The sequence below is a fragment of the Periplaneta americana genome, chromosome 9 (genome assembly GCF_040183065.1).
Source record: "Periplaneta americana isolate PAMFEO1 chromosome 9, P.americana_PAMFEO1_priV1, whole genome shotgun sequence".
Lineage (NCBI taxonomy): Eukaryota > Metazoa > Arthropoda > Insecta > Blattodea > Blattidae > Periplaneta > Periplaneta americana.
The window spans coordinates 106,610,854-106,629,575 of NC_091125.1; the positions used below are offsets into that span (position 1 = coordinate 106,610,854).

The 18,722-nt window shown below is 37.4% G+C and overlaps 1 protein-coding gene across 2 annotated transcripts in view; it reads left to right on the forward strand.

The window, feature by feature from the left end:
- The window catches only part of kkv (hyaluronan synthase-like protein kkv), a 217,316-nt gene that overhangs the window by 116,560 nt on the left and 82,034 nt on the right, over window positions 1-18,722 (forward strand). The gene's annotated exons all lie outside the window — the stretch shown is intronic.

The following is an 18,722-nucleotide window of genomic DNA, read 5'->3' on the forward strand; positions in this document are numbered from 1 at the left end:
CGAGAAGAATCAAAACAGAAAGGAGAGAAGAAAAGGAAAGTAGAAAAGAAGTGTTCAGAGGATTGGATGAGAAGGAACAATATAAATTACGAATATGTAGTATTTGTGACGGAGATCTGATCACCTGTTACACCATCCTATTTTATGAAATATATAAATAATAATTTAAAAAAATGAAATTAATACTAGCAAATTAATCTACACCGCTGTGATGGTTACATTAGCAGAGGTGTTCGCGACAGGAAGAGGCCTTGTGTAAGCGAGGGACGTGTAACTGGATACTACTCCATATTAAACGACATTGGGACACACCCTGCTCGCTGGAGGCGCTCCAGGACTTCTAGTTCGCCATTCTGCATGAGGACAAAGCAAGTCTTGACATTTAACAAACCTATCGCCGTCTGAAATCAAGGGCATCTTCGAGGCGGCGTACAATGCGAGGTGTGGCAATGATTCAGTCGATTTCGAAGGAGTTCGACAGGATCAAAATTTTAACGCGACACATTAATTTTTGTGACATTTTAAAACATTAACCGCAGTGGGCGAGATTCGGATGTTTTGTAGTTTTGTTTCCAAAGAAGTATCGTGACGTCAGAGTAGTTAGAATTTTCAGTTGTGAAGGACAAAGCTCAACTAGGTCTTATGTTCGAGTCCGGCGATAATATTTTGCCGGTCAGTGACAAGTAATGCTGAGTTGACCAGTTCTCTCCTATTGAAAAAAGAATTAGAGCAGTTCCCTCCGAATTTAAGTTTTAAATATGATAATCTACAGCCCTGTTTCATCCGTTTAATGGAAATAATTTTTCCGCTTCACTTAATTACACACGACTGTGGACTAACATAATTTCAAATTAATATTACCTTAACCTACAAATATGGCGTGGTTAAAAATATTGCATTGCCACGTAATCACGTCTTATGGCGTGTGACGTATCTCATTGCCGTTGCTGAAAAAGTAAATTCAGATGTTGAAATTTCTGGAACATATTAACCATTTGACTCTCGAACATAAACATTTTACGTGTTAAAAGTGACAGGGAACTTGGTGAAATTCTTATGATTGCGTGTAACGTCAATACAGAAATTATTGTAATGGAATTAGAATGAATAAATAAATACAATTTGCTGTAAGATTTAAGTGTGTCTAATGAACGGAATAAAATAAACTATGGATTACAGCGTTAATCGTCCAATAATAATAATAATAATAATAATAATAATAATAATAATAATAATAATAATAATAATAGTAGAGCTAATAAAATGCATTATAACAGAATGTACTATTAAGAGGACATGTAGACAACTATTTCTGAGCCAGAGACAATTAACAATTTACTGGTATACTGTATATAAGCACATGAGACTATCCGATAAATATTGTTATTGTTATTTATGCATATATATGTGAGTAATGCAAAGCTTGTATTAACTTTGCATAGTTACGTATGTATTGGGCATGCGTCAGTTTCGCGTACATTTCAAGGCTCAACTCAGTAATATTTATTTTTAAAACAGTTTGCAACCGTCCATGAATTATAATAAACTCTTCCAAGTAGATTATGTATATATGCCGACTCCCCTTGCGTACAGAAATGAACTCGTTCACATTGTTGAGTTCATCGGATTTGATGTAAGCATTTCCATGGCGTCCGAAGCCTATGACACCAATGCAATTTCCTTCCACCAAATACTTTAACCATTTTTAGTAGGTCGAATGTAGACATTTGCTGTTTTATTTTTTTAATTTCAATATAATTTCTACAGTACAAAAAAAAGTCACTGAAATGAGGAAAAATGCTGAAAAAATTCTGCAGGTTACAGTTAGGGCACAAATGCAGATATATTATACTATACTTCGGGTCTCTGCACATACATCTTGTATTATAATCATGTATGGAGTATAATATAGTGTACTTTATACTCTCAGGACGATATATCTTAGAAAGGCAGCAGTGGGCTTCGCATTGAACTATGTTGGAAGAGTACATGAATAAATGAAGGAGCATCAGAATGAGAAAACGTAGCATTCATATTAATTTATTTGTTATTATAGAGAAGTCATGGACATTTATGTGAGACGAATGATAAAAGAATAAGACTGGTAGTATGAAGACAAGAATTAACAATTTTTCTTTGCAACAAATGAATAAAAGCATATAGAAACAATACTTTTTATTTGGTTATTTAACGTCGCTGTATCAGCTACTGAGTTATTTAGCGTCGATGAAATTAGTGATAGTGAGATGGTACTTGGCGAGATGAGGTCGAAGACTTGCCATATATTACCTGACATTCGCCTTACAGTTGGTAAAAACCTCTGAAAAAATCCAACCAGGTAATCATCCCAAGCAGGAATCGAATCTACGTCCGAGTGAAACTCTGGATCAGCAGGCAAACGCGCTGCCGCTTGAGCCACGCCGGTGGCAGATATAGAAATAGTTGAAATTATTATAAAAATAATGGGAAATATTCGTATTCTAATACTAGTCTCGTGACCAGAATATTGTACGAAATGGAACTATAAGAATTGGAGATTTATTCAAATAATTATCTTGGAGCAACAGTAACAAATATAAATGACACTCGGGAGGAAATTAAACACACAATAAATATAGGAAATGCCTGTTATTATTCGGTTGAGAAGCTTTTGTCATCTAGTCTGCTGTCAAAATATCTGAAAGTTAGAATTTATAAAACAGTTATATTATCGGTTGTTCTGTCTGGCTGTGAAACTTGGACTCTCACTTTGAGAGAGGAACAGAGATTAAAGGTGTTTGAGAATAAGGTGCTTAGGAAAATATTTGGGGCTAAGAGGGATGAAGTTACAGGAGAATGGAGGAAGTTACACAACGCAGAGCCGCACGCATTGTATTCTTCACCTGACATAATTAGGAACATTAAAACCAGACGGTTGAGGTAGGCAGGACATGTAGCGAATCCAGAAATGCATATAGAGTGTTAGTTGGGAGGCCGGAGGGCCAAAGGTCTTTTTACCTTTGGGGAGGCCGAGACGTAGATGGGAAAGTAATATTAAAATGGATTTGAGGGAGGTGGGATAAGATGGTAGAGACTGGATTAATCTTACTCAGGATAGGGACCAATGGCGGGCTTATGTGAGGGCGGCAATGAACCTCCGGGTTCCTTAAAAGCCAGTGAGAAAGTAATACTAGTCTAAAAATATTAACTTATTGAAAAATAAACATAAGACAAGAAACAAGATTAAATGAAACGTGAATTTAGGCCTGAACGGAAGTCTTCTAATTCATGAAGTGGTTATTATAATGATAATTAATCCACTTTAAACTTGCTGTGTGGTAAGCAGTTCTTAAATTTTTTAAATTATATATCACGTTAATTTAAAAAGAAAAGTAGAGATAAAATTTTGTATAATTAAAATGTTTACATTAAATAAATGTTTTCTTCATTTTTATACATAGTACAATATCTAAACTCTTCTTTCCATAAAAGGAAATAATATATTCCCACCAGCATATACTCAGATTAAAATTTTTATGTCTACATACTTCTAAGTTCGCCTGTTTAGATACCACATGAAAATATCTAACATATGACACTATTGCACCAATTTGAGGGAAAGGAATACCGGTAGTTATTTACGCTTTCTCGGCTTCCGTGCTTTCTTAAAACATTGTACAGCTCAGGAGATAGCACATTCAGTGATAGAATTCTCTACTCATTCCTAAGAGATAAAGTAAATATAAGTTAATAGTTTAAAGGATGAACCGGTTTCTTACATCAGGAATTTTAAATTTGTTGTGAGCATTTTAGCATTCGAGTCAGACCAATTGTGTAATGGGAATTCCTCATTAGGGAAATCCAAGTTTTATGCCTGAAGACTCTTTACTATTATCAAGATCTTCCCATAGTCATGTCTTGCTTATCTTTCGTTTTGGACTTCACCACACAAGCATTAGATGGCCACATGATTGACCACCGTGATACGACACGAACAACAGCGAGTCTCTACTTGAGACATCACAATGACACGAAAAACGTACCTTATTAGGGATTCGAAATCACGAAAAATCCATAGACCTTCAGGACTATATGTTTCTCCGATAGCTTAGTGCTAAAGTATAAGCTTATTATATCGGCAACTCGGGTTTCTTACGCAACGTTGAGCGGAAAGACATTTGTGCGGAACGATATTGAGAGATTCTAAGTTTTTCTTTTTCCTCTCAACTTTGCAAATTTTACTTCATCAACACTTACCATTTCATTTCACCTCTATGATCACTTGATATCACTCCAGTCAGTAAATCCTATGGTACGCGGGGATGAAGATTTAAATGTGTGACTGATTCCTTCTCTATTATATGGGACTAACCTCACCGGCCCTGTGAAGAATGCAAAAGGAATGCATCAACTGTTACTCACTCCATAGCTATTTGAACCACGCTCCTATTCGCAATTTCCGAACTGATAACGTCCACAGTACAAACTTCATAAAAACATTAACGAATCACTATGCCTGTATTAACCCCTGCGGTAGCTGAATGGTCAGAACTTGAGCCTGTCAACACCTCTTATCAGTTTCACTACTTCCTCACGCCCAGCTTCCCCTATGATGTTCTCCTCCGGCCAGGCCGGTGGGGTAAATCCCATACTGTATCTCAGGCACAGTAAGTTATAGCACCTTTTGGTGAACGCTATTGAAATAATGATGTTGAATATTGAAGTGGAGAGTGACGGTGAAGTGATGGAGAGAAAACGAGAGAACCTCGAGGAAAAACTCGAAGAGACTTGGTTTTGTCAGCTACAAGTACAACTTCGCCATCACCGGGATTCAAACTCGGATTCGCAGTTATTGTAAACCGATGTTTCGCCAACTGCCCATTAAGACAACTTAGCATCAATTCTTATATTTTTACAAAGATTCTATTTTGCGATTTAACTCCCAGGAGAAGAATTTAAAATTTATGCTACAAAATAATATTTTTGGTCATACTTCGTATTCACTGCACAATGTCTGCTAAGTCTTGTAACGAGGAGACTGCATTTGCCAATATAATTACACTAAATTACGCAAAAAGAAATACGAGTAAAAATGGGGGGTCATGGACGTTTTATAATCATTATCCTCGCTTAAAGGCCTCTTAATTACAGGGTAATAACAATTTACTCATTTACATGGTCTGCATACGCACAATCCCGCAACACCACACAGGGCGGCGTTGGCAGACATCTTGCAGACAGTGGGAACAGTGCTCGTGTCTTACACATGCATTCATGTCTCCCACGTTTTCATAAACATCTGTTGCGAGTATCTCAAGACCCTAAGTAGTTTTGACACAATTTCCGTCACATGTGAAAATTATGAGGTAGATCACTAGTTGTACATCTAGGAGAACTGCGTGGACATAACAAGTATAAGCGTGCGAAAAATTTTATTGGTCTATCTTCCAATTTGTGCAAATGGTTTGTGTGGAACGGAGAACCTCAAATTGAAATAAGTGGACTATTGGCTTGGAGATCACTTAATAATTTTCTCAGTTACATGACCTTTTGCAAGGACAAAGTGGACGCGCGAATCTTTTTTTTTCTAAATTCTTCTTATTCTCTTCTGTTATTCACAATCCTCTTCGTGTTCTTAATTTCAATTTTGAAAATAAATAACATAAAATGATACTGTTCAGTAAATACTCTCTATAAGATCACTAAGTAAATGCTTCCTTTAACTGCAACTCTAAGGTTTTTAGATGAAAAGTTTTCTTAGATTCAGCCGCATCTCGCGTCTGTGGCTTAGCTAGAGAGCTGATCTTCCTTAGAGGTGGCCCCTGAGGTCGATCACTGGCCTTGTCGTGATAGAATTTGTGATGGACAAAGCAGACATTGTAGAGTTTTTTTTCCCCCATTTATTCCACCAACACTCTCCACCTTCCCTTCATTTAATTTTTTATCTTCAATTGTTAAAAACAGACTGTGTTGAAGACTTCGGGGTAGTTTATGATACCGATATAGATTATTTTGGGGCTCGGGGTCCTAGTGTTTATGATATCTCTTCTGGGAATGAGAATTAATTTTAGTAGGACTGAGGCAGGATGGCTCGCCTGTTAGTGTCGGATTCACAAACGCCACCCAGGGCACTCACCGGACTTGGTATAATCATCGCATGTATGGATCCATGTCGGGTCCCAACCTATAAAGACAAGCCAATTCTTAAATGCATGTACTGCATATAAGATGAATGCAGACCCTCTACATGACAAGGTTGATGAGCTACAGAGAAAAGATAAATTACAAAATAACTTTTGCTCACTTTACAAACGTTTTGTTTCTTTATAGGAAAATTGCCAGTCGCAATATTTTGCACGAGAATTAGGCCTACGTCATTGTTCTCTATATTTCCATATAAGTTTCATTTAGATTTCGTTCATTACATCTATGTGTGTATGTATATGTGTGTATATATATATATATACACATGTATGTTTTCAGAGCATAATTCAACAAGAAAAGGAGAAAGAAAAAACAAGGTACAAAGAAATGGTCTAAGCAAGAAATAAAGAAAGAAAGATAGGTAGGAAGGAAGAAAAAAAGAATAAAGGAATGAAGGAAGAAAACACACTTTTTATCTTATAGGTACTGAGTGGTTCCTGAGACTGAAAATTGAATTTTATAACGTCATTATAAGAATTCGCACTATGGAAATAACTGAAGAATTTTTTTTTCAGAACCAGTGCCATTAGTACATTTCTTTGTCACTATCATGAGGATTACGAACCGCTATGAAATATAGACAATCATGTAGTCAGCATGGTGCAAGGGAACCGCTTAAGAGAACACAGAATAAACATAAAAGACACACACATCCGTCTCTGGGGAAGGAAGTAAATATGAACTTCCTATCTGTAAATCAAATAAAGCTAATCGGATCGTGACTAAAATGTGTTACACGAAATACTGTACGTTTCTCATCATAAATTTGTAGGCCTCCATAGAGTAGATGAGAAAAGGGATCCGAATCACAGTGGATGATGTTGGGCTTGGTATTAGCGACATGTAATCTCTGGCAAGGTGTCCGTCTCGTGTGGGACGGACCTGTTGCTGGCGCCAACGATTGCCTGACTCTTGTTTATCTGACTGGGCTCCGGCTAGTTGTCTTCATATCAACTGCTTCGCAGCAACAAAGCTGGCTGCGCCTGATGTTTATGTTCCCTGCTACGGCCGCTATTTTTATGGAAGACTTGAGATGCAGACTGGAAGGTGTGTGTGTGTGTGTCTAATGCCTACCCACTTCACTTTGAGTGATTCGGGTTCCGCATACTGCGGATAGATGGCAGGACTGTGGCCGATTTTCAAATTGCACACCACTTCGGGGAGCCATGTTATGCATGATGTGTATCTGTGAAGAGTTATGTCGTGTAACTAGGGTGAGTGTATGGTAACAGTAGCAATTTCAGGAGAAGGAAATTGAATTTTCTCATTTTCGTCACCACTGAGAATGCAGAAGTTAGATGCTTATTTTCTGGGAGTTACGGAACTACTGTCAGTCAGTCATTGAGTCAACTATTTCCCGTCAGTCAGTGTGTCAACTACTATCAGTCAGTCAGTTAGTCTGTCAACTACTGTCAGTCAGTCAGTCAGTCAGTCATTGTGTCAACTACAATCAGTCAGTGTATCAGTCATTGAGTCAACTATTTTCCGTCAGTCAGTGTGTCAACTACAGTCAGTCAGTCAGTCAGTGTGTCAACTACAGTCAGTCAGTCAGTGTGTCAACTAGTCAGTCATAGAGTCAACTATTGTTCGTCAGTCAGTGTGTCAATTACTGTCAGTCAGTCAGTCAGTCAGTCAATCGTGTGACAACTACTGTCAGTTAGTCAGTCAGTGTGTCAACTACTGTCAGTCAGTCATTGAGTCAACTATTGTCCGTCAGTCAGTGTGTCAACTACTGTCAGTCAGTCAATCAGTGTGTCAACTACTGTCAGTCAGTCAATCAGTGTGTCAACTACTGTCAGTCAGTCAGTGTGTCAACTACTGTCAGTCAGGCAGTCAATCAGTGTATCAACAACTGACAGTCAGCCAGTCAATCAGTGTCAACTACAGTCAGTCAGCGTATCAACTTCAGTCAGTCAGACAGTCAATCAGTGTGTCAACTACTGTCAGTTAGTCAGAGAGTCAATCAGTGTGTCAACTACTGTCAGTCAGTCAGTCAGTCAGACAGTCAATCAGTGTGTCAACTACTGTCAGTCAGTCAGTCAAACAGTCAATCAGTGTGTCAACTACTGTCAGTCAGCCAGTCACTCAGTCAGTGTTTCAACTACTGTCAGTCAGCCAGACAGTCAATCAGTGTGTCAACTATTGTCAGTCAGACAGACAATCAATCAGTGTGTCAACTACTGTCAGTCAGTCAGACAGTCAATCAGTGTGTCAACTACTGTCAGTCAGTCAGTCAGTCAGTCAGACAGTCAATCAGTGTGTCAACTACTGTCAGTCAGTCAGTCACTCACTCAGTCAGTGTTTCAACTACTGTCAGTCAGTCAGACAGTCAATCAGTGTGTCAACTATTGTCAGTCAGTCAGACAATCAATCAGTGTGTCAACTACTGTCAGTCAGTCAGTCAGTCAGACAGTCAATCAGTGTGTCAACTACTATCAGTCAGTCAGTCAGACAGTCAATCAGTGTGTCAACTACTGTCAGTCAGTCAGTCACTCAGTCAGTGTTTCAACTCCTGTCAGTTAGTCAGACAGTCAATCAGTGAGTCAACTACTGTTAGTCAGTCAGTAAGTCAGACAGTCAATCAGTGTGTCAACTACTGTCAGTCAGTCAGTCAGTCAGACAGCCAATCAGTGTGTCAACTACTGTCAGTCAGTTAGTCAGTCAGTCAGTCACTCAGTCAGTGTTTCAACTATGTCAGTCAGTCAGACAGTCAATCAGTGTGTCAACTATTGTCAGTCAGTCAAACAATCAATCAGTGTGTCAACTACAGTCAGTCAGACACTTATTCAACGGATCAATCATTCATTCAATCTTACATTCGAGAGTTCACTTTCAGGCACTATGTGCTCAGTCAACAAATGAGTCACACAATCGTCAGTGAGTGATATATCTACAAATTTGTCCCTCTTCAGGGTTGGGTACGGACTGGGACAGTCCTCGCACGCAGGCTACAGATCCCCGTGCACGCCGCCTCCGATTTCCCTACAGCCTAATGATATCTTTACCTTTCCGTGCAAATCTCACCGCGGTCCCTCAACCCCGATCCCATGAATTATCATGAGCATAGTGGAGAGCCCACAACAACGAATGACTGCATATCCACGGCCCGCAGCCGACTCTACATCAGAACAAGCCCGAAATGTGGGAAAACAACGGACATGATGATGAAAGAGGGGAAGTATAATTATGATGGCGAAATGAATCCGAGGTCCAACGCCGAAAGTTACCCCGCAATTCTGCTTCGATTGGCTGAGAGACAACCTCGGAAAAAACCTGAGCCAGGTAATTTGTCCCAACCAGGATTTGAACCCGGGCCCGCTCGTTTCACGGCCAGCCGTCCTAACCGTTAATATACAACGGCGAATTAGCCATTATAACAGAAACCCTTTAACTCTGCTTGACTTTCGGTCAGTCAATCGGTCGGTAAGTCATTCGATCAATCTATAATTAATCACTCTGTCGGTCAATGATCAGTCAATCAGTCAATTGATGATATAACTGTTAGATTGTTTAGTTGACAGTCAATAGTCAGTCACAAAGGTTGTTTATATGTTGGTAAACGATTGAATGAAAATTTCAGTAGAGTAGTTAGCTATTCAATAATTGGTAAATTATTCCGTCACTAAATCAATAGGTAGATTTGTCGGTCAAACAGTCACTAAGTCAATATGTCAATAAGTAGTCAGTCAACAAGTTATTCAGCAGAAAAATTTGTCAATATCCATATGATCAGTAAGTCAGTAAGTCACTCAGTTCGTTAGACCAAATTTCTTAACGTATGAAAATAATTCCTTGCTATAATAAATAATTTCTAGTCAATTAATCAGTCAAAGTCAAGTTAGTCAATCGATAGATTATTAGAAAAATAGTCAAAAAATCATTCTGACAATATTAGTTAATAATTTAGTGCGGCAATGTCAGTCAGTCTGTCTGTCTGTGAGTCAATCAGAGAAACATTCAGTCAGGTGAAATTTAGTAATTTACAAAATGTGCAGAAATCCTCAGATTTGTAGAAAATCGGGTGAGTTGCATGCCTGATGTTTCGCAAACTCGCTGGCGGAGTCAGGCCCCAGTTGTGCATGTCACATCGCGGTAGTTGAAGTGATCAATTGTAAATTCCTTTAGTGTGTTTCACTAGCAGGCAGTGGGTGGAGGATACAGAACAGTCTTACACAACAACTAATTCAGTTCATGTAGCCGAGTCCGCAGGAGGTGTGGGGAAATCACAATTCACAGGGTATTACTAAATATAGCGTGAACGCTTGCCGGACAGTCTCCACTGCTAATTAACCATCCACTCTTATTCTTGAACTTCAACAATTCTCTATCCGATCTTTTCTAAGGTGCTTGAAAAAAAAATCCAGGAGTCGTTCAGAGATATCATGACGTGGTAAATTAGAAGAGATCTGAAAAGAACCGGCCGTGCCCTCAAGATATTCGCCTCAAGAAGCAGATGCCTATCTTTTCAAGTGCTCTGTCTTAAGAGTGGAACCAGTCAGAGCTGAGCTCTGAGTTTGTTGTGCACGTGGTTGTAAAGCATATGCAGGTCATAAACAGTCAACCTTTATTTTTGCTTTTGTTTCTATTCCCACAGCAATCCTACCACGCAGTTAATTTTATTCCCTGGATTTTTATATTCCTGACAATGCTGCCGTTGATGTATTTATACTATTCATTATGGACTATATTCTCGAGCTCCATATGGAACATTATAATTTATTAGTATTATGTATTATTGTTGAACTTTTGAGTTTTTAACTGTTTGTTCATAATACAATAGTTTGATTTGTGATATTGAAATTAAACAACATTTCAATAAGACGCTTTAATAGTAGACATGGTCACCCTTCCCTATTATCTATTGGTTTAGTTGTCTCATGAGTAAAGTCTTATTGGTATCACTTATAACAGTTGTCGTCAGCACTCGCTGAAATGGGTAGAGTGCATGGAGGGTAAGGAACTCTGCTCCGTCGTGCACAAGGGATAGAGAGACAGCATATCCGCCAGCAGCGACGATTGCACGCTAAGGCTGTGTCTTGTCCGCGGGTAAGTAACGCTAGCCCGTGCGTGCAGTGTTTTGATGATCGCTGACTTATAACGTTCAAACGTGTCTTTGGACAGTTTACTAAACAAAACAATAATAATAGATAGTGTTAGATCAACACTTAGGCTAAAGAGATTATTATATTCTGGGACGGAAGTAGATTTTTCGACGTGAAACGTCTACAAGATGAACAGTAAGTAAAGTCAATAATTTCAGGCGGTTATTCTTTGAGATATTTCAAGCAGAAAAGTTAATATAATTTTGCTCGTTTTTGCTTCCTTTAAGAGATAAAAATTGTTTAATATGAAACATTTCATAGCGTGTTTTGAGAAAGCCATTGGTTTAATTTCCAATATGCTTAGTCAATTTATTTATTTATTTATTTTACCAGTAATTGTAATATAAAATATAATATATACAGAAAAACTTTAGCTCGCCCCTGAAAGAGTAGAACTTGTGCTCAGGGGCGGATTCCTGAAAAGAACAATTCATGATTGAGCTTTTTTACTTTGTCGTAAATTTTGTGCATGTTAATATAGAAGTTTTTTTTTTCCTCATAGAAAATGTTTATTTAAAAAAACTCACATTATGGAACGTGTGCCATTGGTTGGCAACACTGTGATAAACAAGACACGTGCATCTGTTATGCAGAAATGCTATAGCTTCATCCGATCCCACTAGTTTCACGGACAGGCATGCTAACCGTTACTCTACAACGGTGGACAAGATTGGTTATTAAAATATACAATATCAATTAAAAATAATTTAGTTAGCAGAAATGTGCTTTTTGAAAGCAGTAGTAGGATAAAAAATCTGAGAGTTAGAATTTATAAAACAGTTATATTACCGGTTGTTCTGTATGGTTGTGAAACATGGACTCTCACTTTGAGGGAGGAACAGAGATTGAGGGTTTTCGAGAATAAGGTTCTTAGGAAAATATCTGGGGCTAAAAGGGATGAAGTTACAGGAGAATGGAGAAAGTTACACAACGCAGAACTGCAGGCATTGTATCCTTCATCTGATATAATTAGGAACATTAAATCCAGACGTTTGAAATGGGCAGGGCATGTAGCACGTATGGGCGAATCCAGAAATGCATATAGAGTGTTAGTTGGGAGGCCAGAGGGGAAAAGACCTTTGGGGAGGCCGAGATGTAGATGGGAAGATAATATTAAAATGTATTTGACGGAGGTCGGATATGTTGATGGAGACTGGATTAATCTTGCTCAGGATAGGGACCAATGGCGGGCTTATGTGAGGGCGGCAATGAACCTCCGGGTTCCTTAAAAGCTAGTAAGTAAGTAGTAGGATAAAAATTACCTGAAGAAAAGCGGAAAAAAATTAGATAAAATTATCAGAACTACTTGAACAATTGGAAATAACACTTGTCATGAATGTAAGTTTACTAAGTACTGAAAATAACGCGAGAATAACATCCAAAACGAGAAAGAAAACTTGACTGTTCTAATAGGCGTTAGGATGTCCAATAATTTCGACAAGAAGTGAAGAACAATAATTATTATTATTTCCAAGTCTTTATGACTATGACGACGGCGATAGGAATTTCATATCTGTGTAAAAATGTTACGTAAATTGTTACCAATTTGTCTCTCTTAACGGAAGTTTCAGCGTCCCTCAACTACATATACATATGAGCAAGGCTAATTCTTGTTGACCGCACGCAGACTTCGAAGGTTGCTAGGCGGAAGAGAAGGGATACTACCTCAAGAAAGGTGCTCAGTGTAGCATATGCTCTTGAGGAGCCCTGTTCCTTCGAGCGCAGTCGTAGAGTAGTCTAAAGTTCAAGAAATCAACTTTCACTTCTCATAGCAGACAGTCCACGTGAATCATGGTTGTCGTCGGTTCCGTGATATAAAATGATACACTGTAACACTTCTTCCATTGTTATGTCTCAAAACTGGGTCACACTCTGTCGAGACATTATCGGTGTCTCTTGTATTCTTCTTCACACCGTTCCTCGGTACTCCTCGCTTATGATGGTTGATACATCTGCTTCCGGTAAGCAGACGCCTTTGTACTGATATTATGCAAATGAGACTGGACAAACATACTTATTTTATGCATATTTATATGTAATCCTTTACAATAATCTATTATATTATATTATATTATATTATATTATATTATATTATCCGTCACGCTACAGCCCTTTAAGGGTCCAGACCAACCAGCCGGCTACTTGCCTCACGTCCATATGCCGAGGTAGAGGTGGACGATCATCCAACCAGAATGGAGGTATCGTGTGATTAGCACGATGATCCCCCCCCCCAGTCGTTATAGCTAGCTTTCGTAACCGGATTTCGCTATCTATCGTAGCTCACCAAGTACACAGCGATGGTGGGAAGGCACCGTTCCCATACACTGGCCGAAATTTCGAAATAAAATTTCTTCCCCCATGAAGACTCGAACCAGCGCGCATTCCGTAACGCCAGTCCTAGGCAGGATGCCTTAAACCACGACGCTACGGCGTGAGCTATATTATACTTACTTACAAATGGCTTTTAAGGAACCCGAAGGTTCATTGCCGCCCTCACATAAGCCCGCCATCGGTCCCTATCCTGTGCAAGATTAATCCAGCCTCTACCATCATATCTCACCTCCCTCAAACCCATTTTAACATTATCCTCCCATCTACGTCTTGGTCTCCCCAAAGGTCTTTTTCCCTCCGGTCTCCCAACTAACATTCTATATGCATTTCTGGATTCGCCCATACTTGCTACATGCCCTGCCCATCTCAAACGTCTGGATTTAATGTTTCTAATTATGTCAGGTGAAGAAAACAATGCGTGCAGTTCTGCGTTGTGTAACTTCTTCCATTCTCCTGTAACTTCATCCCTCTTAGCCCCAAATATTTTCCTAAGAACCTTATTCTCAAACACCTTAATCTCTGTTCCTCTCTCAAATTGATAGTCAAAGTTTCACAACCATACAGAACAACCGGTAATATAACTGTTTTATAAATTCTAACTTTCAGATTTTTGACAGCAGACTAGATGACAAAAGCTTTTCAACCGAATAAAAACAGGCATTTTCCATATTTATCCTGCGTTTAATTTCCTCCCGAGTGTCGTTTATATTTGTTACTGTTGGCGAGATATATTATATTATATTATATTATATTATATTATATTATATTATATTATATTATATTATATTATATTATATTATATTATATTATATTATATTATATTATATTATATTTTTTCTTTATTGTGCTAAAACAGCATGTTCCATTGCTTACAAGATTTGCAATACTACATGCTATGTTTATGTTACATATATTTACAGTTCATAGTTGATATTAATATAGCAGTGCATTATTTCAATATACAGAGTCGGTTAAAATAGACATTACAATCCAATAATTAAAATAAACACACAATGGATGATCAACTAGCCAATTATAAATCTTATGCGTAAGTAGCTACAATCTAAATATATTACAAATCCACAATTTTTATATTATATTATATTATATTATATTATATTATATTATATTATATTATATTATATTATATTATATTATATTATATAACCGATGGGGAGCACCTCGCCTTGTGGATATTCTCGACCATGGCTTCATTAAAGATCGGACATCCTCTCTCCTTTCTTCGTGGAAGTTTTGTTCTTGTGAACTTTCTACCCGTACTCAATCAGGTACGCTACACATTAAATGAGAAAGATCTCTTCTAACGAAATAGAGTTAGGAAATGATCCCAGGATGGAGGCAGCATTCCCTCGCTGAACCGCTATTCCAATGCGTTGACGAAGGAAATTGATACATCTAGGATCGCCGGTACGGGACAGTAGGCGTGTACCAATTTGGGTGAGTAGATCTTTAGCGTCTCTACACCGCGGACCAAAGGTCTCAACTGCAAAAGCGACGAAGATGTAATTGGATGTTAAATGTTCATATTTGCGTCGTTTAGCATGATAAGCGGATTCAGCAGCAGATCCGGCACAATTGACAGAAGATTTTAAATGGGAAAGGGCTAATGTATCTGCACATGTAAAATCCCAGATGAGTGATTTACCTTTGGACCAAGGAATTAATGTCAAGCCGTCAGGTCGTTTACCATCCGACCGGCTAATACCAGATGGTATATATATATATATTATATATTATATTATATTATAAAAGGTAAAGGTATCCCCGTAACATGCCATGGAGGCACTTGGGGGGAATGGAGGTAGAGCCCCATGCTTTCCATGACCTCGGCACTAGAATGAGGTGGTGTGGTCGACACCACGCTCTGACCGCCTTTTACCCCCGGGAAGGACCCGGTTCTCAATTTTATAGGAGGCTGAGTGAATCTCGGGACCGTTCTGAAAGTTTGGCAACGAGAAAAAATCTTGTCACCACCTGGGATCGAACCCCGGACTTTCCAGTCCGTAGCCAGCTGCTCTACCAACTGAGCCATCCGGCCGCTCATATTATATTATATTATATTATATTATATTATATTATATTATATTGTATTATATTATATTATATTATATATTACACCGGGTGATCCATTTGGGAAGACAAAATAAAACCGCTATAACATGAGAACTGTTGTTGCTCTTTAATTTTTCAGTAAACTGTAAATACATTCCAGAAAGATGGGAATTTTGTCCAACGTGTCATCACTGCGTAAACAACACAATTCATATCTTGGGACTTATTTCCCCCACGTAATGATGTAACATCTCAGACGTATTTTTTCCAAAAGCTGGGACACCGAAACAATGTTTGCTTTGAGGTCATCAATTATCCCTGGTCGCTGTGCATAGACATCATTCTTCATAAAAGCCCAAACCAAGAAATCGGGTGGCGTCAGGTTAAAAGAGGGAGAGTTACAGCTATGAGGGATGATTTAACATTATTTGGTATGAGGTGGGTTAACTGACCGGAAAAATGAGCTCTAATGGTGGGCAAGCGTTACAAGCGGGCCCGTTATCGTATATATTAATCAAGTGTGGTTAAAGTGGCTTCTCGCATGTAGCAGTTATTAAAGTATGTACGACACACGGATTGCCGTCACTTTTAAGAGTCGCTTTTATTTTTGAAATGGGCTAAAATATCTAACAATCAAAATATTTTTAACATGGACCTTATAAGTAATCGAGGTTTTACGTGGCGGAATTATTAAACTCTAGCACAAATCCTGATCTGGAGAACCTGGGTATGTAGTGACGTATGTAGGTCTATCTTTTCCTTAGACTGGTTATCTTCACAATGACTTCAAGGTCTCGTGTTCTCTAGATATAACAAATGGAAGTGAGTTTTTTCTTTTCTCAAACTCATAAAATTTGAATCCTGAAACAAAATTTATATTAATCCTTAAATTGACAAAGTATCCTATAGGATACAACAGGTTAATAGGCTATATGCTATAATTTTAATAGAGCAATAGAAAAAAATTGGTAGGAAAATTAAAATTTCACAATACGGTACTAGAGAGAGAGAGAGAAAACCTCATCCGGTCTTAATTAAGGATGACCACGAGGATCCGGAAATTAATAGCAAATAAAAATATAATTAATTAAATATCAGTATTGTTATAAAAATAAAACGTAAATTATAAAATCTTAGAAGATGACTTTAAAATTATATTATTTATACATATATATTGTACAACATATAAAATATAGACATCGCGATAGTTGTTTTCTTTACGGTCCTACAAGCTTTAATAAACTAGTGAGAAATGAAGCTTTCCCAATTTAAGGGTTAAATGAAATTTAACCTGCTAATAAGTGATATCTCGTATCTGCAAAAATGGTCATTTAGTTTAACTTCATTATTATATATATATGAACTACATTATTATTATTATTATTATTATTATTATTTTCACAAAATTAGACAGTTATCTAATATTTTGTCCTCGAGTAGAAGATCTTGCAAGGGAGAAGAAAGTATAAATAGTAATATGCGTTACAAGAGCGGTATGTTGAAGTTTTCATGTTCGAGGAAAAGTTTGAAAAAGCGAAACGTAGTTGAGGTTTTTTAATTTCCGAGAATTGAAAGAAAACATACCGCTCGTGTATCGTACATTATTTTGTGCGAAGATCGTTTATTACGTACCTGAAAGAGGAATGTCTAATTAGTTGCAGTGAAATCTCCATCTTGGTTTCTGTTCAATGACGGAAAATTTGCAAAACAAAAATATCTATACAAATCTAGTCTTTCAGGTGAAGCTCCCTGTAAAGCAGATATCTATCTTCAACATTGTTGCTTTAAAATGTTTTCTGTGTTTACTATACTCCAGCAGGCCGTGATATACGTCGGTCTTTTTTTTCCCCCCCAGTCTATAAATGCGAACTTAAAACAAACGGCTTCCTTAATGTTACATGCATCACGAAATGCAGTAACTTTAGTGGAGTTGTAGAGTTTACTTAATTTTTGCAAATATTTAAAAACAATAATTAACAGTGCAATTTAGGTGAAATTGCAGTGGTAAGTTTCCAATTTATAATTACTACTATATTGAACGTCTCTAAAATAATATGTTAAAAGCCTAAAGCATTAAAATCAATATGTCACTTAAGCTGTAAGAAGAGGGAAATTGTTATGTGTGTTCGGTTGGGAATACTGAATGTGGAATTTTAGACTTACCGCGGATTGGTTTTGTGCGGAAACCAAGCAAATACGCACGATCTCGCACAAAAGAAGTTTGTCTATTTTCAGAAAAATTAATTTTGAACCAGTTTTTTTATTCATCTGAAAATTTATAGATGCGAGGTAACAGCCATCGATAAGATGCCCTTAAGAGAGTACTCTCGACATGAATTTGTGAACAGTTACAGGATTCCCTTTTCCTGTAATTTAGCTTTTTATTTTATTATTATTCATTCATTCATTTCATTCATTCATTTATTTTATTCCATAGATCTTACATGAGCAATGAAGCTTTAAGATGTGGAACATGTCAACATTTTACAATATTACAATTACAATTTTTACAAATTTTTATAGTTTTACAATTTAGTAATTTTCTACAATTTTTACAATTTTGTACAATTTTTTTACATTTTGTAGTGATGTAGTTATTATTATTATTATTATTATTATTATTTATTTTTTTTTTTTTGCTAAAGAATTGAAAATCTCCCTTTCTCTTTTCAACCATCTGTTTCCTAAATAGGTCGTTGGTAAAAAGTGAATCCACTGTAATGATGAACATTTGTTCTCTGGCCCGATAATTTTGTCACTTCGTAGCTTAAAAGCGTTTCCATACCAGAACCTCGCCGATATGTGCAGGCTATAATTTGGAACTTCTCTTTAAATGAGGAATTTGGCCTTAAAGGTATATCTAGTATTTACAAAAACATTCATGTAATCATTGTATTGCTATTGTTGTTGATGTTGAAGTTGAAGTTGATGATGATTACGGCGAAGCGACGACGACGACTGTGGCGTTTGTGATTTATTTCAAAGTTTCCTCTAATTTTATCACAATTTGTGGACTCGTAACTGTTCTGAAGA